Here is a 27,403-nt window from a genome sequence, read left to right as displayed (position 1 = left end):
GCCAATCAAAGTGCAGCCCTTTATCGCTGAGGCCTCTTTGCTCCCCCAGGTCCACCTTCCTTCTGTCCTTTGGTCACCCCCACTCAGCACAAATGACTGTACTCTTCCCCATGAAACCTAACCCGGTTTTCACTTGCTTTTCCTTCCAACCACCCACTCCCCATCACTTTCCTGCCTTGGTTTTTAACCTGCAAAGCTACTTGAGATATTTGCATATATTTTCAGCCATCAACCACTCTTTTCCTCTTTCCACTTCCTCGGGCTTTCATGCGACGGTCTCAGTTGCAGTTGCACTGAAACTGCTCAGTACCCAGTGGCTTCTGTGACACCAATCCCAAGTGCCAGGGCTCATCCTCATTCAGGTGTGCTGGGATTACCGGCTTGTCCCAGCGCATTCAGCTCTCAATAATTCACCTTGATTGACAACTTGATTCAACTGGGAAGTGCCAAACTGGTATAGTATACTTGTGTGTGTATATTTGAGGATGTTTTTACTAGGAGGGAAATTACACCTTTGTGTGGGTAGTACCATCCCACAGAGGGAACCTTCTACCAAAGGCATCCCCTCTACTTCTGGCCACCACAGTGGATTCAAACTCCTGAAACTGAGAGCCAAAATCAGCCTACTAGTTTCTTTTCTTTTCTTTTTCTTTTTCTTTTTTTTTTTTTTTTTTTTTTTTTGGTTTTTTGAGACAGGGTATCTCTGTATTGTTTTGGAGGCTGACCTGGAACTCACTCTGTAGACCAGGCTGGCCTCGAACTCACAGAGATCCGCCTGCCTCTGCCTCCCTAGTGCTGGGATTAAAGGCGTGCGCCACCAACGCCTGGCCCAGCCTACTACTTTCTTTAGATGGCATGTTTTTGTCAATGATGAAAGTAGATGGACAAACTACAGACAGGCCCCAAGAGTCCCCATACTTGAGGGCATCACACTGTCATAGTGTTTCCTCTGCCTTGTTGCTGCTTCTTACCATTCTCCTTTGTTGGCATGTCCTTCTCCACAGCCCCAAATCCTGATCTGCCCTTGCGTAGTCCTCAGACCTCTATGTATTCTAGACCTCTCCACTCCCCATGTTTTGGCATAATTTTCTCCAGCATTATCTTTTAGTTTTAATCGGCATGTACTATTTGTACATATTTATGGAGTTCTCTTTGGCAATTCAAGGCCTGGTATACGATGTATCAGATCAAATCAGAGCAACTGGCATTTCCATTTCTGTATGCTGGGTTCCTGTAGATGGTTCTCTTTATTCCAAAACATCATTCTACCCGATGCCCTTGTTCTGTTCCCCTCCATTTTCCCGTGGGGTCAGTTTCTAAGTGCTGCATGCGGGTGTGCTGTACTGCTCAGTGAAACATCAAACTGCTTCTCCTTGGGTTGTAAGACACTCTTCACCATCCCTCCCTGTGCCTTTCACAACCTGCTACATCATAGCCTCATTCCCGGGCCCTCAGACCTTCCCTGATTCCATTCCTAGAATGGGGTCTATCACCTAACCCTTCTGAATTGTGCCCCCATACCTTGATTGGTGAGAACCATTGCTACATTGGCTGCTATGAATTTTTTTTTTCCAGACAGGCTTCCTCTATGTAGCTCTAGCTGTCCTGGAACTCATTCTGTAGACTAGGCTGGCCTTGAACTCATAGAGGGCAATCTGCCTCTGCCTCCCAAGCATCGAGATTAAAGGTGTGTGTCACCACCACTCCACTGCTTTGTGCTTTGATAGCAACCTTACACCCTTTCACTGAGCTGTAGGTGAACCCTCAAATACATACTCAATTTAGACTTTCCCCAGAACACTAGACTTGCGTTTCCATTGCCTATTCTGTATTTTTACTTGATATAAGGGGGCATTTTGAACTGAAAATGCTGATTTTCCCCTACAAGCCATCTTGGCCAACTCAGATAGTGGCAATGCTGATCTTGTGGTTGCTCAGATACTGAACCTTAGTGACTTAATTTGCCTCTGTTTAAACTCCTCTCATTCTTTCAGACGCCACATCCAAGCTATCAGCAAATACTGTTTGCACTGCTTTCCGGACTCATGGGTCACTTCTCTTCACACAACTGCCGCCATAGTCGTATGCGCTCCACCCCTCGCCTTGATCACTGCAGTGTGTCCTGTCTCTCTGCGTCCACCCTGCCCCTTTTCCCTTCTTGTCTAGCATAGTATACAGAGACATAGAGATAAAGCGCCACGTCTGCCCATAGCTCTTCTACCTCGCGCGGAACAAAGGCCAAGCTCTTGCAGTGGCCTCCAGGTGCAAGGCGCCTGCCTGCCTGCCTTGCTGTCCAGCCAGCACCTCTGACCCCATCTCCTGCTGCTCTGCTACTCCTGCGTTTCTCAGCCACCTGGTCTCCCTGCTCTTTCTGTGTTTATTAAGCACACAGTATCCTCACAAGCTGTCTCTCTCACCGGATCTGTCGTTGCCCCACGAAGCCCACAGCTGGCTCCTTCCCTGCTTCAGGTCATTGGTTAAAGGTTACCCACTTAGGGAGCCTTCTTTAACAAACCATAAGCTCCACCCGGTTGCCTTTCCCTGTGTTATTTTTGTCCACAGCACTTGTAACCACCTGACTCACTGCAGACCACTTCTGTGCTGCTCGGTCAGTTTTATTCCCTGCTCTACAGTAGACCCTACGACAGTATGGCACAGTGGGTGTTAAGCAAATCCATCATTACAAAAGAAGGCTACTAACGTTTAATTGTTTAAAAAATTAGTAGTGTTAAATTTATTGCCTACACTCTAGGGAAAGTCTGCAAAAACACAGTAGCGGATTATTCGGCAGCCCGAGCAAGATTTTCAACGGAGAATAAGTAAAACCCGAAGTTTGCATATTCTTCAGAGGGATGTGTTCCAAAATTTATGACAATCAGATTCACACACCCGTGGTTAAAGTTTAGAGCCATAGCCCGGAGGCTAGGGACACAGTGTTCCAAGCCAGTCACTCAGCAAGCCCATTTGTTTTCCCCCAGTCTCTGGCCACACTGCAGAGCTCTACAGAAGAAAGCGGCCCCAGAACTCTTGCCTGCAAACTCGGTTCTTCCTAATAGCACCGAGGAGGGAACAAGGATAAAGGCAAGCAATGGGACCCTCTATTCTTCAGCGCAGATTGGAAGGGAAAGAAAGCTACCAGTGAGCTGGCGTCCTGGTGATGCTGTGAGGGTTTGCCTGCCCATCGGCCTTTCTCCTGTGCGGCTTCTGCTGGTCCACCTCACGAAAGCCTCTAATTGGCACAGTGTATCACGAATGAAACCTCTTCCTTTGTCTTCTCTAACACTCTCATGTAGACATGTACCAATCTTTTTAAGAACAGTTTAATTTACGGGGTTAATCAGAGAAATACAGTCATAAAGCTGAAGAGGCATTAATAATTCCAGTGGGTGTTTTCTAGTGGTCTTGAACATTAGGCACCGAGGAATCTCTCCCGTGCCCACACAGACACTCATCTTATGAACCCGGGTTCACCTCTGCAACCCTGTAACTGAACATTACTCACATCTCAGCCTTGCAGGGAAACCTCCAGGGAACACCATTCTCAGTTGCAGAGATGAGGGCGGCCAGCCTTGTCTTCTACACGGCAGAGGGCTCCAGAATCTCGTAGGACCAGCCTGTTTCTTTACCTCCAGAAAAGGAGCTTAATTCGGTAACTCACTCAGGATGATTAGGACTTCATAGGCTTTTTTTTCTTTAATGTTCTTTTCTTCTTTTTCTTTTTTCTTTTGAGTCAGTATAGAACTTAATTTTATGTGCAATTCTTATGTAATTATTTAGCTGTAATGCCAACAAAAACTTAGTTTTAAAAATACTTTATTTTACAGTATTTTTCCTCTGTTTAACTGAAATAGAGGATAAAAGAGGGTGCATATTACAAAAGGGTGCCATCTTAGTCACTAATCGGCACACTTACATGGGAAGGTAGAAGCGAGAAATGAGACAGACAAGTCTTATTTAAGAGAACTTACGTGGAAGGGATGGGAGCCGTTTGAGTCATGAGGCACACTGTTGACTGATTCATATCTATGTCTATGCATAAGTACATTTTTCTCTCCCAGTTTTTGTGGCACTAGATAGAATTATGAGCTCATGGTATCTTTGTTTAGGAAAAAAAACGGTTCTGTAATCAGATGTGAAGATGTAAGAAAAGAAAACATATTGTTTCTCAGCTGTCTTATCTGCCTTGCATATAAATTCATACATGTTTGGATAAATGGCTGTAGTACTTACATTTTTATTTACTTTTTCCCCCACTGAGATAGGGCTTCTCTGTGTAACCCTGGCTGTTTCAGAACTCACTCTGTAGACCAGACTAGCCTCAAACTCAGAGATTTACCTGCCTCTGCTTCCCAAGTATTGGGATTAGAGACGTGCTCCATTACTACTACATTTTTTTTTTTTTTTTTTTGGTTTTTCGAGGCAGGGTTTCTCTGTATTGTTTTGGAGGCTATCGGTCCAGCCCAGCCTCGAACTCACAGAGATCCGCCTGCCTCTGCCTCCCGAGTGCTGGGATTAAAGGCGTGCGCCACCACCGCCCGGCTTACCACTACATTTTTTTATGGTGTATGTTTTCGGTATGTAGCCACGATGTTAGATCTATATAGTAAAATGACCTCTGCAGCAAAGCCGAGACTAGTCACCAGCCCACACAGATGAGAGTGTGTCCATTAAAAGGACCTATCATCTATTCTCCTATAATATTGATTATTATTGATTATAATTATTACGTTTGGTTGCAATTTATGTCTCTGGATCTGCCCATCCTATGTAACTGTATCTTCCCAGCCTCTTGCTCACATCTCCCCCACTTCTCTGAGAAAGGCCATCATAAATGCTATTAATGAGTCTAGGAAGATAAATTAGTAAGGTGAATGCATAGTAATGGGAATATGTAAAACAGCAGCATAGCTGGCAATCCGGTTTGCTGCTGCCCTTCATTCTTCAGGAGCAGAGGGGAACTGGCAGCTAGAGCACGATTGGAACTCATCTAACTCATCAAGGGCAATGCAAGACAAGATGGGGAGATCCCTGAGAAAAATGATTCCCTGGTGTCTCATTCAGAAAAGTCTACTTTTCAGAATAGGGTCAACTTAGGTATTTAGTATGTTTCAAGGGATATTTATCTTAATTAAAAAATTGTGTAAACCTACATCGGAAACACATTGAAAGGCTGCACAGTTTCAAGCTCAGTACTTGGTTTGATGGCCACTATACCGTCACCAGTGGCAGAGCAAAAGAAGTGTACTCTCACCCCTACCCACAGAGAAACTGACCAAGGGAGGAAAGAAGCAATGGCAGGTCATGAAGCCAGCACGCATGGGCAAATCTGGGTTTCAATCTGGATATCTAGCTCCAGATATCTCCAAAATATTGTGTTATGTCTTCTACTTGAAGCTGATGCAACAGCAACGATGATCAGTTTATTTAGAGGCCTAAACTACTCAGATGGTTGCCATTTTTTTATTGTGTTGCAAATTGAAACATTGCTTGGGAGAGAAACATTGAACTCATTAAAAAAAAATCCAAGACTCGGATTCTAAAAGAATGAGACATTTATAAGCCTTCGTTTTCTTTTTAAAAATTTGATTATTTGAGAATTTAACATAAGGTACCCATATCACCCTTACTTTCCAGTCCTCCCAGGTCTGCTCCAACACCCTTATGACCTCCCCCAGAAAAGGATTGAAAAACAAAAAAGCCCAATTTGTATGTCCATATAGTCAGTCACTAGAGCAAGGTCAAACTCCTAGTGTCCAGCCCCTGAAAGAAAAGTGAGACCTTCCCCACCCCCACCACCAGTAGCTCTCTGATGTGGAGAGCTACAAACACATCATCATCCTCATCACAATTTATAAGAGTTCTCTTCAATGGCTTCCTGTCTGGGTTGTTACCTTTCTTTCTTGATAACTCTTATTTTTTTTCTTTTTCCTTATCTTTCTGTCTGTTTTGTTTTTTTGAGACAGGATTTCTCTGTGTAACAGTCCTGACCAGGCTGGCCTTGAACTCACTGAGATCTGACTGCCTCTCCCTCCCAAGTGCTAGGACTAAAGGTGATACCACTGCCCAGCAATGACTCTTGTTTTTCAATCTATAATCTAAGAATTATAGATTTGGTTTTGTTGGGGAAAATACTCTGTCTTCTGAAATAGACTTCATTAATTTTCACAAGACTTTTCTTAGGCCTACACAGTCTAAAGCTCTCAATCCACGCCCCCCCTTGTGGTGTGCAGAGAATGTGATGTGTAAGGAGATGCTATTCTTACCAGCTCTCAAGCTTCGCTCTGAACTCACCAGTGGCATGTGCACATTGCTGTATGTCTAAATTAGCACATGTGATACACACAGCATTGTTACACTGAAGGCTAAGCAAATACTCCAGAGATAGAGACCTTTCATTATGTGAGACAGCTTGCTGATATGACTGAGAGGGTCCCCAGAGGTGATATTAGATACTTTGTTTATAAATATAAGTATACATATACTCCGTGGGAATATACACATTCTTTAAGAACTAACCTGACATGGAAAATGTACCCATGCTTAAACCACTAATTTGCCTGCTTGTGGCACTCTCGCCATCCTTAATGGTGGATTATCTTTGGTGTTAACAATTAAAACTTGGAGTCAGCTATCAGGGGGTGGAGGGTGAAGGATCAGAGAAGCAGGGCAGATAGCCATTAGAGTTCTTACCTCTACCAATGCTCACACCAAAGAGGCCATCCAGTCCTCAGGCTGCATCTACTTCTACAAATCCTTCGACTGTTTTGAGCTCCTGACTCCTCCCACCTTATGTTCCTCTCTCTGCCCAGCCATGTTACTCCTGTCTCTACCTCCCTAGTGCTGGAATCACTTTTGTGTGAGCTCTGTTTCTCTTTTAGACAGATTCGATCTCGTGTAGCCCAGGGTGGTCTTGAACTAACAGAGATCAGTCTGCCTCTGTCTTGAGAGTGCTAGGATTGAAGGTGTGGGCCACCACTGTCTGGCCTCTGTGGCTAACTAGTGACTTAGCTCTGCACTCTGATCTTCAGGCAAATGTTATAGCATAAACAAAATATGATTACAGGAAACCCATTTGCCCACTCCCAAATTTCTGGCAGCCGGAAATTCTGTGACAATCTTAATTGAAGATGTTGGTTAAAACAGAACTGTGTCAGTCTGGGAGGCCATTCCTGGCTCAACCTCACAGGTAACATACATGGAATCCTTAAAAAATTATTTATTTATTGCCAAGTAAGTGAATGATTCTGGGACTTATCTGCTCTGGGGCTTCGTGAGTTATTTCCATTCCTTAAGAACTTTTAAGTCACTAGTAGGGAAAAGTTTGTGGACAACTTCATTAATTAAAAGGCCCAAAATGTACAAGTCACTTTGTAATTTATCAAAAGTGTCAGAATGAATGGAGAGCCAAGACATGTAGATGGGTGGGCGCTACAGACAGGCTGAACAAAGTTGGTAGGAGGAGCCCACCAAACAGAAGTCAGGCCAGGAGAATCCAGAAAGGGGAGTTCCTGGAACTATGGGTGCTAAACTCAGGTCAGTTTACAAATGAACAGTAGAAATGCTCTGAGAATGAGAAGTCTTTGTTTAATGATTGCTGATCAGTGCCGAAGAGGTGTCAAAGCCTGTCGAGTTCTTTTTTATTTTTATTTTGTGTGTGAGTACTTTGTTTGCATGTATGTAAGCTCACTATGTGCGTGCCCAGTATCCACGGGGGGGGGGGGGGGGAGGACAAAAGAGAATCCTGGATCTCTTGGAACTTGAGTTACAGATGGTAGCAAACCACCACATGGGTGCTGGGAACCAACCCAGGTCCTCTGCAAGAGCAACAAGTGTTCTTAACCACTGAGTTATCTCTTTAGCTTCTTTCTTATTTTTCCCACTTCTTAATCATCGCTAGAGCATGATGGTCAGGAAGGGGAAGTCTGGAAGGCACACTTTGGTGAGCAGTATCCATTGTGCCATGTCCAAGCCTTTCCTGTGGCTCAGGAGGCATTAGTGGCATCAAAACTAAAGTCCAGGGTCATCTGAAGTCTTACTTAAAAGAATAGTCCTAGCAATTTCTCCCACAAATTCCCCCCTTTTTAGTATTAGAATTACGGGTTGGCATTAGCAGAAAAGATAGAACTGAGTTCTACTTCGTTTCTCCCTCCCTCTGGGAGGGAGACTTGGTAACAGTCAAATATCCAGAAGGCAAGCAATTAGCAGAGGAAAGGGAGGACAATCACGACTCGACTGTACGTTTACTGTAATTGCTGAATTATTCACATTCTTATTCTGGGCTGAGGCAGTCTGGTTTGGATGTGGTAGAAAGGGTATCGGGAAGGAAGCACAAGCCTCTCTAGACCCCGTTCTGCAACCCATTGCATGTCGGCACACTGTTCTCTCCTTGAGGTTCTGCTTTTTTATTATTATACACTTCGTTGAGATGCAAATGTTTGTTCACCTTTTGGGGTATAGGGTAATTCAGCACATAGATACAATATACACCCCAGGGCAACAGGCACTTCCGGCAAATGGTGCCATGTCAGACAGTGAAAGTTGCGAACCTTCACGTTCTTCTGGCTATTTTGAAATAGAGCGACAATTTTGAGCTATAGAAAGCCAGAAGTAATTCTTTCTACTTGTGTTTCAGTTTCTATCTCACTTCTTCCCAGACCCTTCTCATCTGCCTTTCTCCATCTCTGGTGACATTATTCCACTCTGTTCCAAGATATTAGCTTTTTAGTTTCCACAATTGTGTGTCTGGCTAAGTCCATTGAACGACGTTCAGTTCCACCTACACTGCTGCAATTGGCAAAATTCCATTCTTTTTAAGGGCTGAATGATGCTTTATTATACATTTTCTTCTAATGGACACCTTGGTCAATTCCGTATCAAGAGAGTGCAAGTATCTGTCTGATATGGCAATTCCCTTTGACTATAATACGTTGGGGTTGTTATTCTGATCAGGAAAACAAGGAAATGTTACATCAACTCTTCTCTAGTTTTCGTGTACAGCACCTCTACCTGAGGTGGTTTCAGTACACGTTTGTAAATCTGGCCCTAAGATGAGTGGGTAAGCCTGAGGAATCTTCGACAGACTGATTTAACCCCTGTTGTGGCATTAGCTACGAACACTACCGAGAATTATCAACTCATAACTCATAAAATCAACATCTCAATCTTATATAAAAATCAATATTTACTTCATATTGAATCTGGAAGGGTAAAATGAATCAAGGCTTTCAAAATACCAAGTGCTCTGACGACCATATATTGAACCATAAACAGATGGTTCACAGTATACAGTAGTGTGTATGACACAAGGTAAATTCCCCATAAGTATCTGCTAAATAATAACGTTTTCAAAGAGCAAAGTTGCCTTTGTTTTCGTAAAACTCAAATTCTCTATTATCCCGGGAATTACTGACCCAAGAAAGCTAGCACTTTGAGAGAACCGCTTCAATTTCACGCTCAATCTCTGTCGTATAAATACTGTTACATCGTGAGGCTGACAATAATTTAAAAAATAATAATTGAACGATAGCACTCCCGTTAGAGTGGATGAGCCGAGATGGAGGGACCGAGTCTCCTTAGCTCGATCCTGCGGCATGATGACGGTTCTCATCTAGGTGCATGTCTCCCCTGAAAGTCACTCGGTACGATTGATTTCGAAACACACACACAAAAAAATCAGAATTACATTTTCCGTGTTGTTGGTGAGGCGGAAAACAAGAGTACGTAACTTTTAGGAAGCTCGTGAATCAGGGCTAACACCAGTGAACTTCCGTCCCCATTGGCTTCCTGCGGCGGTGAGGGTCCCTCGCCAAGCACTCGGCTTGTGCTTCTCGGGGTTTTCAGTGAGAGAAGCCCAAGGGTAGCGCGGGCGAGAAAGCCGCCTGGGAACCTCGGAGGTGGCCTCCTAGAAAGATCGCGGCGAGGGGAGGAGCCCCGATTGTCCTGGAGAACAGCGCGGCCCCATCCGGGAAGTGGCCGCCCGCGGGGGGCGGCTCCGGGTGCCCGCGCCAAGGCGCACAGCGAGAGCGCGCGGAGCCCGGCCCGGCCTCCCGGGCCTCCTTAGCCCTGCGGCCCGCTCGGGGCAAGGCAGCTCCTCCCCGCAGTCCCTGCTTCCGCCCGGGTCCCGGGAGCACCGCGCCCACGGGCCCCGGGAGCCTCGGCCGTGCGGCCGGGAAGTCCCGGAGCTGGGCGCGGCCCTGGTCTTGCTCTCTCTGCCCCCGGGGATGGGCTTCGTGGGTACCTGCAGCCACCCGGGAACCTAGATCCGGCCAGCAGTTGCAGCTACCGTGGACTGGGCGGGAGACCCGAGCCAGCTGAGCTTCCGAAGGTCCCAGTGGACCTGCTGCTGCCACCCGCACACTGCTGGCGCCTAGGCTGGCGCTGCGAGCGCGTACGGGGCTTCTCCTCTTCCCCCACCCCCACGGAGCCTCCGCCTTAGTCCCCTACATACGCCAACACATTCGGGGCTGCCAGCTGATTCTACCTACCTCTTCCCCGCCCTCCCATCTTCCGCTCACCTCCGTCCATCTCATACCTTCTTGCCAAAAAAGCTCCAAGGCAAAGATGGACATGAGCGAACAAGTTAGAATACGGCCAAGCGCGTGTGCACTGGGAGGAGGGTGGTAATGAAGTGGGAGAAAATAATGAAAACGAAATTAGAAACACCCGAGAGTGTAACCCCACACGCGCGCCAGGCTCTCAAGCCGCCAGCAGTCTCGGCTGTGTCCAAGTGGAGGCAAATTTTAAACAGTCAGTTCTAGGACAGAATTCACGCGGTGTAGACGCCAGTGGTGCAGGGGGCTTGTGCTCGGGATCGAAAGCTTTCCCCTGAGATACATCTGTATTTGCATTACAGGCACTTGAGTGGTGACACCTACTTTTGGATGCCTCTGAGGCTGGATTATCGGGGCGGGTGGCCTTTGTCACCTCTGTAGCAGGTCGCTGGACTCTGCTCAAGGTGCAATGGGGAGGCAGCTGCTTGAGAGCTGGGGAAAACACCCTGTGCTCTAGCGAATGTGCCGGTCCCCACGGAAGGCACGCGCTCTCCCTCAGCCCTGGCCAGCGGGTGGAAACCGTACACCGAACCTTCTGGGTCCCTCGCCCCTCCCCCACCGAGGCGGTGGCACTTTCTGCTTCCCGAGCTCTCGTCTTCTTCCTCCCTTTAGAACAACCGCGTTAAAACGAGGCAGTGGGAGCTTGCAGACTACGTAAAGCAGGTTTTCCGAGAATCCTCCCGCGACTGCGTGGTGGTGGAACCTTCTTTTATTTCAGAGGCCTTTTCCAGCGAGCGAGGCGGGGTAGGGCTATTGTTCGCGTGGCCGATAGGGGGCAGCAGGTGCACTGCGATGTGCCCACTGGCCGTGGGAAACCGGCCTAATTGGACCTTTGGGTGAGCAGGCTGGACCTGCGGCCTCTCCGGCTACAGTAGCCGCAGCTGCGTGGCCTTGGGCTGAGACCCGGAGCACCTGAGGATGTTCCTTGTGCTAGGCCATCTGAACAACTTAGAGCGCGGCGCCAGTTCAGACGCATGCAAATGCTGTCATTAATAACATATTCGGTCGTCAGGCAAAGTCTACCAGGATGTCTTGGGGTTTCTATTCTTAAAACAGAGAGCCATGACAGTCTGGGTGGCGGGGGAGGGGGGGTGTCTGTTAAATTCTGTTGAATTTCGAACATGCTCCCTCACTAGAAGTTGGGAACCTCCGATCGGCAGAAAGGTGAAGATTCCGAGGTGGCTCGGAAGGTAAAGTGGGAGGACCTGGCGGGTTCGTGCTGACTGTCGCAGCTGGCGCCTCAGAGCCAGAGCTGGGTAGTTCCCTCCGGACCCAGAGGGATTCCTATGGAGACTGAAAACCTGCTGCCCTTGCCAAGACCCAGCATCGTGTTCAGTCAGAATTGTGGAAAGGGAATTACCCATCTTCTGGAAATTCACATTTCCATCGAACAAGCACGTTTTTTTCTAAATTAAAAATACATTTATAAACCGTAATTTCAAAGCAGTCTAATGTAAAAAAACAAATTAGGGGCTGGACATTACAATCATATTTAGGTAGGTTTTTCCAAAGTGATTAATTATGCAAATCAAACAACATGTAAGAGTAACAAGGTTGTGCCCATCCTCTGTAAATATGATGCACAGCTGAAAACTCCAATTAATCCCCAATAGACCTCCGGTAGGCAGGGTAGAATTATATATAGCTTGTACTTGTAGAATTTATCAAAACATGACTCTAAAATGCTCTTATTTTATTATGAAGGGCAGCAAAACATACCAGTGATAATTCTTTTAGTGTAATTTTCCCAACAGCATAATGCTTTTTAGTAATAGAATTATACGTGCTGACGACCTGAAGGTCTTCCACAGCACACTTCAACATCAGAAATCTCATTAACACTCCAAGTCCATAATATGTCAGAATATAGAATCGCCCATAAATAGTAACAAATATTATCTCATTAAATTTGTTGGAAATACTGTATTTATATTTGAGAGGAATGGGAAAGAGTTATACTAACTGGAGAAAAAGTTTGACTTGTGGTCCACATTGCAGAAGGACAATGAATTAATGTAAACTGGATTCGAAATATTAGAGGAGGCAGAGGTCCCACTGTGTCTACTGACGGGCCTACAGCTGCCCAACCTAGGGCAGGGCACTCCTTGAGCCTGCAAACCTGATTGCTCTGTGTCTGGAGGCAAATCTGGACAAGTACCAACACACTGACATGCTGGCATGGTTAAATATTTTCTCCTATTTTTAAGTGGCCAAAAGCTGTGCCAAAGACTATTAGAAATCATTTCTTTAAAGAAAAATTTGCCACAAATTGGCAATAGTAGGTAATGTCAAATGACCTCACGTTCAGGACATTTAACTAATTTGCTCAGTCCTCTGCCAGACCAGCTATAGAAGGCAGGTATCTGTAGCTCCATTGTATGTCTCCATTATGTGTTAATAACTGAGTTTCTGGGGCTTAAAAGATGGTTCAGTGGTTAAGAGAGCTTGCTGCTCCTCTAGAGGACCTTAGTTCAGTTCCCAGCATCCACCTTGGGCAGCTCACAATTACCTGCAACTCCAGCTCCAGGGGAATCTGATGTTTTTGGTTTCTTTATGCACCTACCTTCACACACATGCACAAACAGTCTCCTCCCCTTCACACAGGTAAACACACACACACACACACACACACACACACACACACAACTAAAAATCATAAAAGTAACCTTTACTTGAAAAGAAAACTGAGGTCCCGAGAGTGTCAGCCACTCTCTTGCTTTATGAAGCTATTAATCACACAGCTCCTTTCTGAGCCAGCAGCCCGGTGTGCACTTACCAAGGGGCACAAACCCTGGACTCCATTGCTTCCTGATGCCTAAGCAAAAGTTAGCGCCCTTATTTAAAAATATCACAACTCATATCCTAAAGCCCAAACCAATGTTTTAAGGACAAGAACAAGCCAAGGAACAGTGGGTCTCATCCTCCAGTTTCTGTGTCCTGGAAGGTTTGTGGAGGCAACAGCAGAGTAAAAAGCCATCATATCACCTGGTTTAAAATCACAAAGACTGAAACAGAAATAGCTTGATTTCTCCAGATCAGTTAATGAAAATTCCAATGTTTTTGCTTTGCCTTGGAATGTGTAGACTGAGCTCTGAAATAGGAAACCACACAGAAAATTTAACATATTTCACTTGCTAGTCAACACCTATACACCAGCTTGGAAGAGTTATAAAAATGGCACCTGTAAACATGAAATGTGAGACCCTGGACATGCAGAGAGCCTGGCGATGCTAGGATCTGATGTGGCTCTAGTCTATTGCCACTCACTTGGATATCTGATTATGAGGGAGCCACAGTAGAGGCTTCTAGATCACATGTCCACAGAATAATGCATTGTTTTGTGGAGAATACTAGTGTACATTGTTAATGTTTAAATTATCAACAACAGGGCCAGAGAGATGCCTGGAGGGTCCGGCACTTGCTGGGAAAAACTGACTGCCTGAGGTTGATCCCCAGAACCCACTTAAAGGTAGGAAGAAAGAACTGATGGTACAAAGTTGTCCTCTGACCTCAGATGTGATGTGGCATGGGCTACTCCCCAAATACTTTACTGGGGAGTGGCACAGTCACACACACACACACACACACACACACACACACACACACTAAAATAAACATAAACAGTTTAAATTATCAACACGATTTGAGGTCAAAAAGGGGACTAAAGATGTGTTAGGGTTTTATTGCTGTGAAGAGACACCAGAACCATGACAACTCCTATAAAGAAAGGAAAACATTTAGTTTTGGGGCTCACTTACTGTTTCAGCGGTTTAGTTATCATCATGTAGGGAGTATGGCAGCACACAGGCAGACATGGTGCTGGAGAGTCAGCTGACAGTTCCACATCTGGATGGACCACATGGTGCTGGAGAGTCAGCTGACAGTTCCACATCTGGATGGACCGGCAGTAGGAAGGGAGAAGACTGGGCCTGGCTTGAACTTCTGAAACCTCAAAGCACACCCCCAGTGTCACACTACCTCCATCAAGGCCACACCTACTCCGACAAGGCCACGCCTCCTCAAAGTGCCACTCCCAATGAGCCTCTGAGGACCATTTTCATTCAAACCACCACAAAAGCTGTGCTGGAGGTTGTGCAGTAGTGGGATCTTAGTATCCCAGATTTCCCCCTTTTCTCTCATTCAGTGATTCTCTATTTTATTCTTGAGATCTACAAAGCTTTCTATTACGTACATTAAATCTGTCAGTGTTCACTCTATTAGAAGTTGGAATTGGAAGGTCAGAGAGCTGGGTCAGTGGTTAGGAGCATTGGCTGCTCTTCCAGAGGAGCTGGGTTGGAGTCCCAGTGCTCACATGGTGGCTCACCACAGCCTGTAACTCTGTTTCCAGGGATGCACAGACATATATGCAGGAGAAACACTCATGCGCATAAAACAAAAATAAAATCTTTAAAAACAAAAGAAGTTAGAATTGGAGAAATATATGAAATATTTGTTACTTAATTATCTAATAATGAGAAGTCATTCCGTGTTAATGTATGTTTAATGAAATAAAACCATCTCTCCCCAAATAGATAGAAATACTGTTTTATATTTGCAAGTCTCCTTACTAACAACAGCTGCACTCTCATTTTTGCTCCCACAGTCTGTGTGTTTTGGTGTGTGCTATAGAGACATGGAGAAAATCTGCTTCAATGACTAGATAGATTAGATATATAATATATTACCTATCTATCTATCTATCTATCTATCTATCTATCTATCTATTTGCAGATTTAATTGGCTCTTTCAGACAACTGAGGCTAGTCTTTGATACTACTCCAAAATCCTTCCCCTGGTAATTAAACAAAACTGTGATGTAGATTTTTAGTTCATGTCAATACACCTTTCCCTTTCTGTTATGCTAAAATCTAACTGCGTGTTAGATGGAGCTTTGGCCCAGGCATCTTTTATAGTAGCACCCACTGGCCATCTGGAATTTATTGATTTACTGAATTATGCAGGTCTTCCAAATATTGTCTGTTTTACTGGACGTGACCGAATGTATTGCTTTCAGTGACAGTTTTGCTACTTTTTTTTAAACAATGTTTGCTTGCTCGTTTGTTTTTAGCAGTGATGGGGGCTAACTGTAAGGCCTTAGAGCACGCTAGGCAAGCACTTTACCGTCAAGCTGTCTCACCAGCTTTGTTACTCTCTTTTCAAGCCTTATTTATTTATTCATTTATTTATTTATGGACAGAATCTCACTCTGTAGCTCAGGCTAGACTTGCGCTCATGGCAATCTTCTTGCCCGAGTGTATCGAGTCTTTGATCTGTACTGCCAGCCCTCAAATAATTGTTAATTATGAAAGCTTGGCCTTAGCTTAGGCTTCTCCCACTAGCTCTTGTAACTTAAATTAAGCCATTTATTTTAATCTATGTTCTGTTGCATGGTGTTACCTTATCTCTCCATACTGTTCATGCTGTTTCCTCTGTACTTGGCTGGTGACCCTGCCTTCCTGTTCCCTAAGTTCTCTCTCTGTCCTGAAGTTCCACCTATACCTCCTCCTGCCTAGTTATTGGCTGTTCAGCTTTTTAATTACACCAATCACAGCAACACATCTTCACACAGTGTACAAATATCCTACTACATTTAAGTCTTACAGTTATAAGATTAAAGTCAGGAGCCACTATGCCCAGTTCATCAGGATAGATTTTACACATTGGGATACATATTTTCTAGTATTCTTATTTTGCATGTTAAGTTAAAAATGTAACATTGTTAAAATATTGTCAGCTGTTTTCTTTGAAGTGACAATCTTGTTTTGTTTATTTCTTAGAGACACTCAACGCTGAGCAACCATAATGTGTCTGTCACTCAATCATTCTTTTAACTAAGAATGTTATTCAGTAAGAAAAGTGATTAGTTCAACCCAATGCTAAGTGTACTGTTTTCTCTAGATAAACATCCCACTTCTATGTGCAACAGAAACACTTCAGGTAGCCCATCTCCCTACTTTATCCCACAGAATATTAAAAAGACATGTCCTAGACAGTCAGAGTATAATAAAAATCAATACTTTAAGTGCTTGATCAATCACTTTCTTTTTTGTTTTACAAATTTTATTTAAATTAAAAACAATATTATTTTACATATCAACTCCAGTTCCCTCTCCCTTCCATCCTCCCATGCCATGCATCGATCTCCCATCCCATCCCCCATCCATTCCTCAGAGAGGGTGAGGCCTTCCATGAGGGATAATCAAAATCTGTCAAGTCATTTGGGACAGGGCCTAGACCCTCCCCTATGTATCTAGGCTAAGGGAATATCTCTCCATGGGATATGGGCTCCTGAAGTTGGTTCGTGCACTAGGGATATATCCTGTTCTACTGCCAGAGGCCCCACAGACTTCCCAGTGCTCCTAGTTGACACCCATGTTCAGGGGTCCTGGTTTGGTCCTATGTTGGTTCCCCAGCTGTCAGACTGGGGTCCATGAGTTCCCACTTGCTCAAGTCAGCTGTTTCTGTGGGTTTTCCCAGCATGGTCTTGACCTCTCTGTTGGTCACTCCTCCCTCTCTGAAACTGGATTCCAGGAGTTTGGCTGAGTGCTTAGTTGTGGATTTCTGCTTCTGTTTCCATCAGGTTCTGGATGAAGGCTCTAGGATGGCATTTAAGGTAGTCATCGTTTTCATTATAGGGGAAGGGCATTTAAGGCAGCCTCTCCAGTACTGCTTAGATTCCTAGTTAGGGTCATCCTTGTGGATCTCTGTACAATTCCCTAGTGCCAGATTTCTCTTCAAACCTATAGTGGCTCCCTCTATTGATGTGTCTCTTTTCTTGCTCTCCTATATTCCTCTCCCAACTCAATCTTCCTGATCCTTCTCCTCCCCCCTGATTTTTTCACCTCCTCTTTCTCCTACCTCCATCTCCCATCCCCCCATGCTTCCAATTTGTTCAGGGACTCTTGTCCCTTTCTGCTTCACTGGGGGACTCTGTATGTCTTTCTTATGGTCCTCCTTGTTTCCTAGCTTCTCTGGAGGTGTGGATTGTAGGCTGGTAATCCTTTTCTCTATGTCTAATATCCATATGTGAGTGAGTACAAACAATGTTTGTCTTTCTGTGACTGGGTTACCTCACTTAGGATGCTTTCTTCTAGTTCCGATCAATCACTTTCTTGAGTGAAACTGGTTTCTGTTGTGATTGCCAGTGTGCTGAAAACCACGTGATTTCAGTGTTCCCACATCTGTGGTTTCATTTTCTGAAATACTGCTTTCTGTGGCTTCAGCTACCCCAGCTCAATCGTGGCCTGAAAATGCTAGGTGGAAAACTGCACAAAGAAATAGTTGAGTTTTAAAGGGTATGTCCTTTTGACTATGAAGGGCATGAGCCATCTGCATCCATTGTGTCCATGTTTAGTAAGCTATCTGCCCTGATAAGACTCTTAGAAGCCATTTTTGTTAGTAGATCAACTGTTGCAAAATCGCAAAGCTATTATCAAGTAACCCTTGTGCAGTAGCCTACCATTGTGTCTCAATACTCATGTCATTCACCTCTCTCAGTTCACTACAGAGATCCTTTGTTATGTCACATCATCCCAAGGAGAATGAGTGCAGCGTAAAAAGGTGTGTTGAGATACTCCCTCTGTAACAACAGTGTGTAGTTTTCTCTATTATTACCAGTTGTTGTTAATCTTGGTGTACCTGATTTAGAAATTAAACTTTATTATGGATATGTATGTGTCAAGAAAAAAATATTATTTAGTAGTATCTTAAATCTCAGGAATCCATTAGAAGTCCTGAAATGTGTATACCAGGTAGATAAGGGGAGACAACTCCTCCAGTCTGGAGCCCCTGCTTTGTTCTTGCAAAACCAGCCACAGCTTTACCCACTTTAGAGGAAACACTAACACACATAGGAGATAAACGATACCAAGATATTTGTGTGGAAATAGCTTTATTCTCAGTGAGTCCCAGAGTAATGTTGAGAGTGACTGCTCAGGTCCTAGCAGTAAGCCTCCATGTTCATTTGTGACTTAACTTCAAGCTGCTGTATGCTGTTAGTCACTATCTGTTCTCTTATTAGAAACTTTATCATTGATATAGTTGTTTCCCGACAACCGATGAAGTGCCTGGTATGAGCGACAATTAAAGTTTGTTGACGATCAACTGACAAATGGAGATTCGTGGTGCACATACACTACACTCTTACGTTGCTGTCCCAGAAGGCTTTGCTTTTGCATGAGTTACTATGGAAGACAATGGTCTCTCAGCAAGTACATTTATGCAAAGGAAGGAATGATACATATCATCGCGGTATGTTATTATTTTTCAGATAGTTGGCATCATTGGCACACATTCTATCTCCTCTAGCCATTGCTGGCACTTGGGACACGACTCCACATACCAGTTGTAAGAATTTCAGTACAGTTGTAATGTACTTAAAATATTACACTCATTAGCACCACCAGAGGATTAGCTGCTAGAAGTAAAGTGCTTGTCCAATATTTACGGGCAAGCTGAAAAGTACATCTGAGCTTTGGGAAGATTATTATTTCATCTCCTTTGGGTTATACAAGACTTCTTGGATATTAGAGACAGTTCTCTGCTTGTGAGGTCAGATAGTCACTCCCATAAAAAGCAGTGTGACTGGACTTTTCAGTTTTCATACACTGAGTCTGTACTGTCAGGCACTGTAGAGCAGCATACTTAGCATTTTGTAATTGTTGCTATTGTGTGAGAGGGTTTTGCTTATTCCAGACTGAAAGACCCCTACCCAGGGCCCCCCCTAGGAAAAGAAAAGCAAGGCCAGGCCGTTGCCTAATGAAAGAAACCCAGACCAGGTGTCTCACCCTCAAAACAGGATGTCTGTGATCACTATAGCAGTCATGGGACCCGGATAATAATTGCTGAAGCGTGCTGGGAACTTTCATATGACAATACTAGAAAACCTAGTCCTTGGCAACTACCCTGGCCCCCAATTGTGTCTGATCACTATAGCAATCATGGGACCTGGATAATAATTGCTGAAGCGTGCTGGGAACTTTCATATGACAATACCAGGACACCTAGTCCTTGGCAACTACCCTTGCCCCCAGTTGTGTCTATGATCACCATAGTAGTCATGGGACCAGGATAATAATTGCTGAAGTATGCCTGGGTCTTTCATAAAGTAATACCAGGAAACTTAGTCCGTGGGAACTACCCCTGCCCCCAAGATGAGCCAATGAAATGCCTGTTACTTATGTAACCATTGAAACTCTATAAATATTGTACTCCCTGAAAGCCCGGTATGCTCTGCACCCGAGTTGCAGTAGCATCCGCAGGCGCCTGTGTACTTCAGAGAGGAGATATGACCTGTGAGTTAGCCTCCAGCCACACTTTTTTTTTTTTGGTTTTTTTCAAGACAAGGTTTCTCTGTATTGTTTTGGAGGCTGTCTTGGAACTTGCTCTGTAGACCAGACTGGCCTTGAACTCACAGAGATCCTCCTGCCTCTGCCTCCCAAGTGCTGGGATTAAAGGCGTGCGCCACCACTGCCCGGCTTTTTTTTTTTTAAGATTTATTTATTTATTATGAATACAACATCTTGCCTCCATGTATGTCTGCATGCCAGAAGAGGGCACCAGATCCCATTATGGATGGTTGTGAGCCACCATGTGGTTGCTGGGAATTGAACTCAGGACCTTTGTAAGAGCAGTCAGTGCTCTTAACTTCTGAGCCATCTCTCCAGGCCCTCTAGCCACACTTTTAATGTGAATGTGAGTACTACAACTGAACACTTTCAGGTGTTTCATATGGTGCTCACACATACACACACACACACACACACACACACACACACACACACACACACACACACACACACACACAAGGGATTGAACCCAGGATCTTGAATGCTATACCACTGACCTTTTCTTTCAGCCTGAAGTCTTGATTTTAATTTTGTTTAGTTTTAATTCTTTTAAATTTGAATTTCAAAATAGATTCTTGAATCAGTTACTAGAAAACTAGAAAAACTTGAGTATGTTAACTTACTTTCACAACATAAAGTTTTTGAAATCTAAATACTGATCAAGTATTCCCATCAAAATTTAGTGATGGTGGCACACACCTTTAATTCCAGCACTCAGAAGGCAGAGGCAGGCAAATCTCTGTTAGTTCCAGGCCAGTCTGGTCTACAAAGCTAGTCCAGGACAGTCAGAGGTATTACACAAAGAAACCCTGTCTCAAAAACCCCTAAATAATAGTAACTACTGGAGAGATGACTCAGTGGTTTGGAACATATACTGTTCTTGCAAGCAGAGGACCTGGGTTCAATTTCCAGCACCCACGTTGTGGTTCACAACCATCTATAATGGAATCTGATGTCCTCTTCTGGCATGCAGACAAACATATAGACAGAACACTCATATACATAAAATACATAAATATTAAAAAAAGGAATCAAATTGAGATTCGGTGTGTATGTAAAATTCCCGTAATGTTTCAATGGCTTTATGTGACACAAATGAAAGACTATCTTGATGCATCTTTATACTGATTACATGCTTATATTAGTTACTTCTTCTGTGACCAAACGCATGAGAAGAAGCAGATTAAGAGTGAAAGTTTTTTATTTTGCTTTTTTGTTTGTTTGTTTTGGCTAACATTTGAAGGGGATGCAGTCTTCTCTGGCAGAGACATCACAGCTACAGAGTATGAATGGGCAGGTCACATTCCATTCACAGACAGGAAGCAGGAAGAGGTGGGTGCTGATGCTCAAATGGCCATTTCTTTTCCTCCTCCTCGTCTTCCTTGTTCTTTTTTCTTTTCTTTCTTTCTTTTTCTTTTTTTAAACAGTGTGTGTCTGTGTAGTCCTGGATGTCCTAGAACTTGATTTGTCAACAAGACTGACTTTGAACTCAGAAATCCTCCTGCCTCTGCCTCTGGAGTGCTGGGAGAAAAGGCATGTGCAACCACGCCTGGCCATGATACTTTCAATAAAGAAAATTTTCTCCTACAGTAAGGTCTTTTTCTTCCTCATTTGCCTTTTCAGACATAACTTCCATGTTGTATTCTTATTGTCTTTATTTTTTGGTATCTGATACTAGATATTTTCCTTTAATACTATTCCTTTCCCCAAAACTTGATTTGTAGTTATTGTCTCTAGTAGATTGCCTTAAGTGAGTTTTGAAGTTATTATATACATTTTTGTCTTTCAAATTTATCATGCTAAGATTTCATTTATATGATTTTAAAATTAGGGAGAAAACAGAACACAAAAGTATACTTTGTTCAGAAATGTCATAATGGCCTCTAGCATTACATGCTGATTCAGAATGATATAAATAGCAAACATTAAATAAATAACCATGGATACTAAATAAGTAAAAGTTAATCAGGGGACTAGATGTCTTTGTAACTCTCAAATTTGTTTAGAGTGTTAAAACGAGAGGGTTACGTGTCTTTGTATGCTTTGCAGTCATGCTCCATAATTAGCATTTTGCAAGTATTTAGGACCTTTCACAATAATTGTATTTATCTGTTTATTTTCAGTAAAACTGTGTTTGGGCATTGTGGGCTAGAAGAGAATATATCCTGATTAAAAATAAGTAGAAATATGATCCCAACATGTTGTTTGAAGGACATAAAAGAAATCCAAATGGGCAACTCAGGTATGGCCTTCCTAAACGATTGAAAAGCGAAGCAAAACAACAAAGAGAGGGGGACGGAAGAAGGTGAGGAAAGAGTCATCAGAGGAAAGTAGTGAAACAGGTGTAGAACCAACCATAGAACAACAGCAGTCGGGTGGAGACAGCAGTTTTTCTTTGCTTACGATACTGGGAACCTGACACCAATGCGGGTTGGCATTGCACCTGCTAGGCCAGTGCTCTGCAATTGGTTGGGTTGAGTCCCCAGCCAAGAAAGCACTGTTTGTGAGTAAACTGAAGTAGTACATTTAACCACTAAAAAGCTGGTGAATAGTTATTTTAATTTGCGTGTTAACCCATGGGTGTGAGTAGTGAAAAGAAGGGAAGGTTTTATGTTTCTAGCCTAAAATATATAGCTTTTCTTGTAAGAACATTCAAATTAGTTTTGAACGATAAAGCAATGTACCTATATTTTCCATATGTAATTAGTTTGTTTATACACAGAAAACATTTTGGAGTTTGTTTTTCATGCCATACAACTTAACATTTGTTCATTTGATTGACAGAAGTGAATTTTCTTCCATTTAGCATTTCTGGGCAACTTCTCACTGAAATGCCTAGTTGTTTTGAAAGAGAAAACATATGAGATAAAAATGTCCACAGAAAGAAATAACTAATACTTAGATGGGTGAGAAAAATAGCTTAGGTGATTTCACAGATAAAGAAAGGGCAACCTGCTAGGGTCCCCTCTCTGGATGGGACTGCAGAGCCCCACAATTCTTCCTGAAGATGGCAGTATGTCAGTGCCTAAAGCAGTGAGCTGCAAACTGTACAGAGTTCTGGGAGTTGGACAAAGGTGTCCTTTTCTTTTTCTTTCTTTCTTTTTGGATAGGAAAGTCCCTTCAGCAAGGCATCCTGATTCCTGCTTCGAATCATGTCTAGAGGGATGTATGCTGCTGGCTTGCTTACCAATGGATGCTGAAGGTAAGTACCACACAGTAAGATAGCATTTTAGCTCCTGGAGTACCTGTGGGGAAACCTCTGATGGTACTGCAGAATGAAAAAGAGACCTGTCACTCACTTCAGAATTCAGGGTGGAGCAGCAAGTGTGCAGAGAAAAGAAGCAAGGGATGTGTCTGCCATCACCTCCCATCCTGAGCAGTTGAGTTCATCAAGGCCACATGAAAAGACAAGCTGAAGTTCCTGAACGTTTGATACAAATAATAAACACATACATAAAACCTTATCCTTCTCAGTAATTAGTATGCCACCAAAAGAAGTAAGAGTGTTAACAGATTTGGGGAATGAATATATTAGTAATAAAAATAAAATGAAGGCTGCACATTTTATGCAGCAAATTCTAAGAGAAGAATCTGTACACACACACACACACACACACACACACACACACACACACAAACATATGGGAAAGTAAATACACAACAAAAAAGCATGAATGAGCAAAACTGTTATGTAAAGATAAAGTTTGAGTTGTCTGTGTTGTTTAGTTTTAATATATTTTAAATACCCAATAAACACGAGGAGCATTGATATTCAGGGGTTATCTTAGCATTTTATTTGGTTGGCCAATGCCACATTAAATTGAAAATAGACTGATTTGTAGAACCATCTGCCATAAATATCTAGATATGAGTCTTCCAAAGGAACTGGAAACGACAGAGCCCCAAGTGATGCTGCAGGTTGTGGTCCTTTGTAAGTCGTCACCAACAATGGAGAGAAACCAATTCTTGCAGTAATAGCACGATATTCTATTGTTCACAGCCTCTGTAAAATTCTCTTGAAAACAATATATTTCTCCTTTAGTTTTTATCTTAATTAGTACTATAATACAATAATAAGATTATAAATACTTTTATGTATAATTGCATCATCTTTTTTAAAATTTAACTTTTTACACATGTTACTCTCAGTTTCCTCTCCCTTCCCCTGGCCCCCCAATCCTCCCAGACCCCACCCCACTCTATCCCGCCTCCACTTCCCAGGGAGGGTAAGGCTTCCATGAGGGATTTTCAGAGTCTGTCATATCATCCTGGGCAGGGCCTAGGTCCTCCCATCCTGTCTGCACTAATTATATAAAGTGAGCCCATTTACATCAGCAGTCTATTTATCAGTAAGGTCCTTCAGGGTTTTACCAATTTTTAAAGATCTCAATCCTTAGAGATATAGATCTTTTGGGATATTTGTGTGTGTGTGTGTGTGTATGTGTGTGTGTGTGTCTGTGTGTGTGTGTGTGTGTGTGTGTGTGTCTGTGTGTGTGTGTCTGTATGTGTGAGTGTGTGTGTGTCTGTGTGTGTGAGTGTGTGTGTCTGTGTGTGTCTGTGTGTGTGTCTGTGTGTGTATGTGTGTGTGTCTGTGTGTGTATGTGTGTGTGTGAGTGTGTGTATGTGTGTGTGTCTGTGTGTGTATGTCTGTGTGCGTGTGTCTGTGTGTGTCTGTGTGTGTGTGTGTCTGTGTGTGTGTGTGTGTCTGTGTGTATACATGTACAGTGGTATATGGATGCACTCACCTATTGAGGTTCTTGTAGAGGCCAGAGGCTGATATCAGGTGTCTTCCTCATATTTTGGAGACAGGGTTTCTCCTTGAATATGGGACATGTTTTGACTATACTGACTATACTGGTTAGCAAGAGCCTGAGATCTGTCTGCTCCCACCCTGGTGCTGAAGTTACAGTCAGCCATGTCCTGCTTTTATGTGAGTATTTGGAATCAGAACTCAGGCCCTCATGCTTTTGCAGCAAGCTCTTTACCCACTGAGCAAGCTCCCTCTCCTCAAGATACTATCTTATATACGCTACTCCCTAAAAGATGCATCCTACGTACTTACTGGACTCAACCTTCTCTTGTATCCTTTATTGTATAGTATTGATATCACTTTATTGAACTTAATTGTTCATTCAAAGATTGGTTCAAAGATTTTCTTCTCTTTGGTTTTATTGGGGTTTGAATATAGCATGCTTGGATGTAATTTTTAATTTTTGATTTCCATTTTTGACATTGGCTCACTCTGCTTGCTGTGTTGCCATATCTCTGGATCCACGGTATGGTGTCTACACCAGTTTGGGGAATAGATATCTGTCCTGATTCCTTTAAAATGTTTCTCTTTATTTCTCTTGTTTTCATTACACATACATTGCCTCTTTTGGACTTGACCCCCAGTTTCTCGGAAAATTTCTTCTTCTTTACTCTTACTTTCTTTACTCTTACTTTCCTCTGTGCTTTTTCTGTTTTGTGAGATCCTGCTAAAGATTCTTTCTGCAGTCGAGACTACCAGAGCCCTTCTCCTTTTCACCCAAAGTCTTCTGATTTGCACTTTGCACAGGTGCTTTAATTTCTGACCTGATAACTCTAGCTTATTTTCAATATCTGACTTCCATATGATGTTTAAACTGGCTTTTCAAATGGTCTTTTGTGTTTAACATGCTTTATTAGTTTTTAATTAAAATCTACACTTGGTATTCTTAGTTAGGGTTTCTATGCTGTGAAGATACACCATGACCACATACAATTCTTATACAGGAAAACATTTAATTGGGACTAGCTTACCATTTCAGAGGTTTAGTTCACAATTGACCAGAAACATGCTGGCAAGCAGGCAGACATGGTACTGGAGGAGTAGCTGAGAGTTCTACATCTTGATCCCCAAGGCAGCAGAAACAACTGTGACATTGGGCATAGTCTGAGCATAGGAGACTTCAAAGCCCACTATTACAGAGACATATTTCCTCCAATAAGGCCACACCTCCTAAAAAGTCTCACTCCCTATGGGCCAATCATTCAAACACATGACATAATGGGAGCCATCCCTATTCAAACAACCCATCTTACTGATGGTTTCTATTGCTATGATGAGACACCATGACCAAAATGCAGGTTGGGGAGGGAAGGGTTTACTTGGCTTACACTTCCAATATGACTGTTCATCATTGAAGAAAATGAGAACAACATGGCAGGATCCTAGAGGAAGGAATGATGCAGTGGTCATAGAGGGATGCTGCTTACTGGCTTACTTCTATGACTTGCTCAGCCCACCTTCTTATAAAACCTAGGGCCAACAGCCCAGGGATGGCACCACCCACCATGGACTGGACCCTCCCCATTGATCACTAAATGAGAAAATGCCTTTCAACTGGATCTCATGGAGGTATTTCCTCAACTGAGTCTCTTTCCTCTGGTGACTCTAGCTTGGGTCAAGTTGACACACAAAACCAGCCAGTACACAACCACATTGGTGTATGTTGTTAAAGGCTGCAGTAAATATTCACAGAGAGAATAGTGGTAAGGGGCAGAGAAACACAATTGTTCTGTCATTCTCTAGTTTAGCCCCCACCTTTTGGTAAACTTATTAAACTTTTGGATTGTGAACTTCTTTATGGTTTCTCAGTTTTATGTCCACCCCGGGGGTGGACTGGTGACAGAAGGGGTGGTGTGGGTTTCCCTTTCTGTGGAGAGGGTAAACCTTGATAAAAACCTATCATATCGGACCCTGTTTGTTGAGAACAGGGTTTGTTTTTTTATGTTTCTTTAAGTTTTTTAATTTTAATTTTAAATAGCTTGTTTTACATGTCAATCTCAGTTCCCTCTCCCTCCCCTCCTCCCGCACCCCCCACCCCCCACCCAGCCTCCCACCCTATTGCCAATTCCTTCCACATAGGGGATATCTAGAGTCTGTCATTTCACTCAGGGTAGGGTCCAGGCACTCACCTAAGAGTCCAGGCTGAGAGAGCATCCCTCTTTGTGCTATGGACACACGATGTCTGTTTGTATTCCAGGGATAAACACTGATCCACTTCTCAGGGCCCCATAGGTAGCCCAGGCCTCCTCATTGACACTCACATTTGGGGGTCTGGATCAGTCCCATGCTGGCCTCCCCGCTGTTGGTCTGGGGTCCAAGAGCTCTCCCCTGTTCTGATCAGCTGTCTCTGCTGGTTTTGCCAGCCCATTCTTTGCCAATTTGCTCATCACTCCTCTCTCTCTGTCACTGGGTTCCTTGGGTTCAGTTTAGTGATTAATTGTGTGTTTGCCTCTGCTTCCATCAGTCACAGGATGAAGGCTCCCGGATGGTTATAGACATCAAGTTCATTATCAGGAATGGGCATTTGAGGTAGTCTCTCCATTATTGCTTAGCTTGCCAATTGGTGTCATCCCTTTAGATTACTAGAGGTCACACTGGTGCCTGATCTGTCTTCTAACCTATGATTCCCTCTTCCCCCTATTCTACCCCCTGCCACTCAACCTTCCTATTCCCCCATGACCTACTCTTTCTTCTTC

General features: G+C 43.5%; 2 long non-coding RNA genes across 8 annotated transcripts in view; one reads left to right on the top strand and one right to left on the bottom strand.

The window, feature by feature from the left end:
• The first annotated feature begins 10,936 nt into the window (after nt 1-10,936).
• Nucleotides 10,937-27,403, top strand: part of LOC110341769 — a 45,988-nt gene continuing 29,521 nt past the window's right edge. Inside the window, exons 1-6 of one of the 7 annotated variants that reach the window (XR_005878905.1) lie at nt 10,937-11,294; nt 13,939-14,019; nt 18,591-18,800; nt 21,141-21,229; nt 22,021-22,202; nt 23,008-23,099. This is a non-coding gene — a long non-coding RNA (uncharacterized LOC110341769). Of the gene's footprint in view, nt 11,295-11,430; nt 11,741-13,938; nt 14,020-18,590; nt 18,801-21,140; nt 21,230-22,020; nt 22,203-23,007; nt 23,100-27,403 lie in introns of those variants that run through there. The other 6 variants (XR_005878903.1, XR_005878904.1, XR_005878909.1 and 3 more) reach the window with 6 other exon arrangements.
• Nucleotides 23,669-27,403, bottom strand: part of LOC121141934 — a 39,031-nt gene continuing 35,296 nt past the window's right edge. The window contains exon 3 of the long non-coding RNA XR_005878910.1: nt 23,669-23,912. This is a non-coding gene — a long non-coding RNA (uncharacterized LOC121141934). The remainder of the gene's footprint in view (nt 23,913-27,403) is intronic.

This window comes from Mesocricetus auratus, unplaced genomic scaffold (genome assembly GCF_017639785.1).
Source record: "Mesocricetus auratus isolate SY011 unplaced genomic scaffold, BCM_Maur_2.0 Super-Scaffold_100008, whole genome shotgun sequence".
Lineage (NCBI taxonomy): Eukaryota > Metazoa > Chordata > Mammalia > Rodentia > Cricetidae > Mesocricetus > Mesocricetus auratus.
The sequence above is the reverse complement of the archived record's forward strand: the minus strand, read 5'-3'. Positions and strand labels throughout refer to the sequence as shown.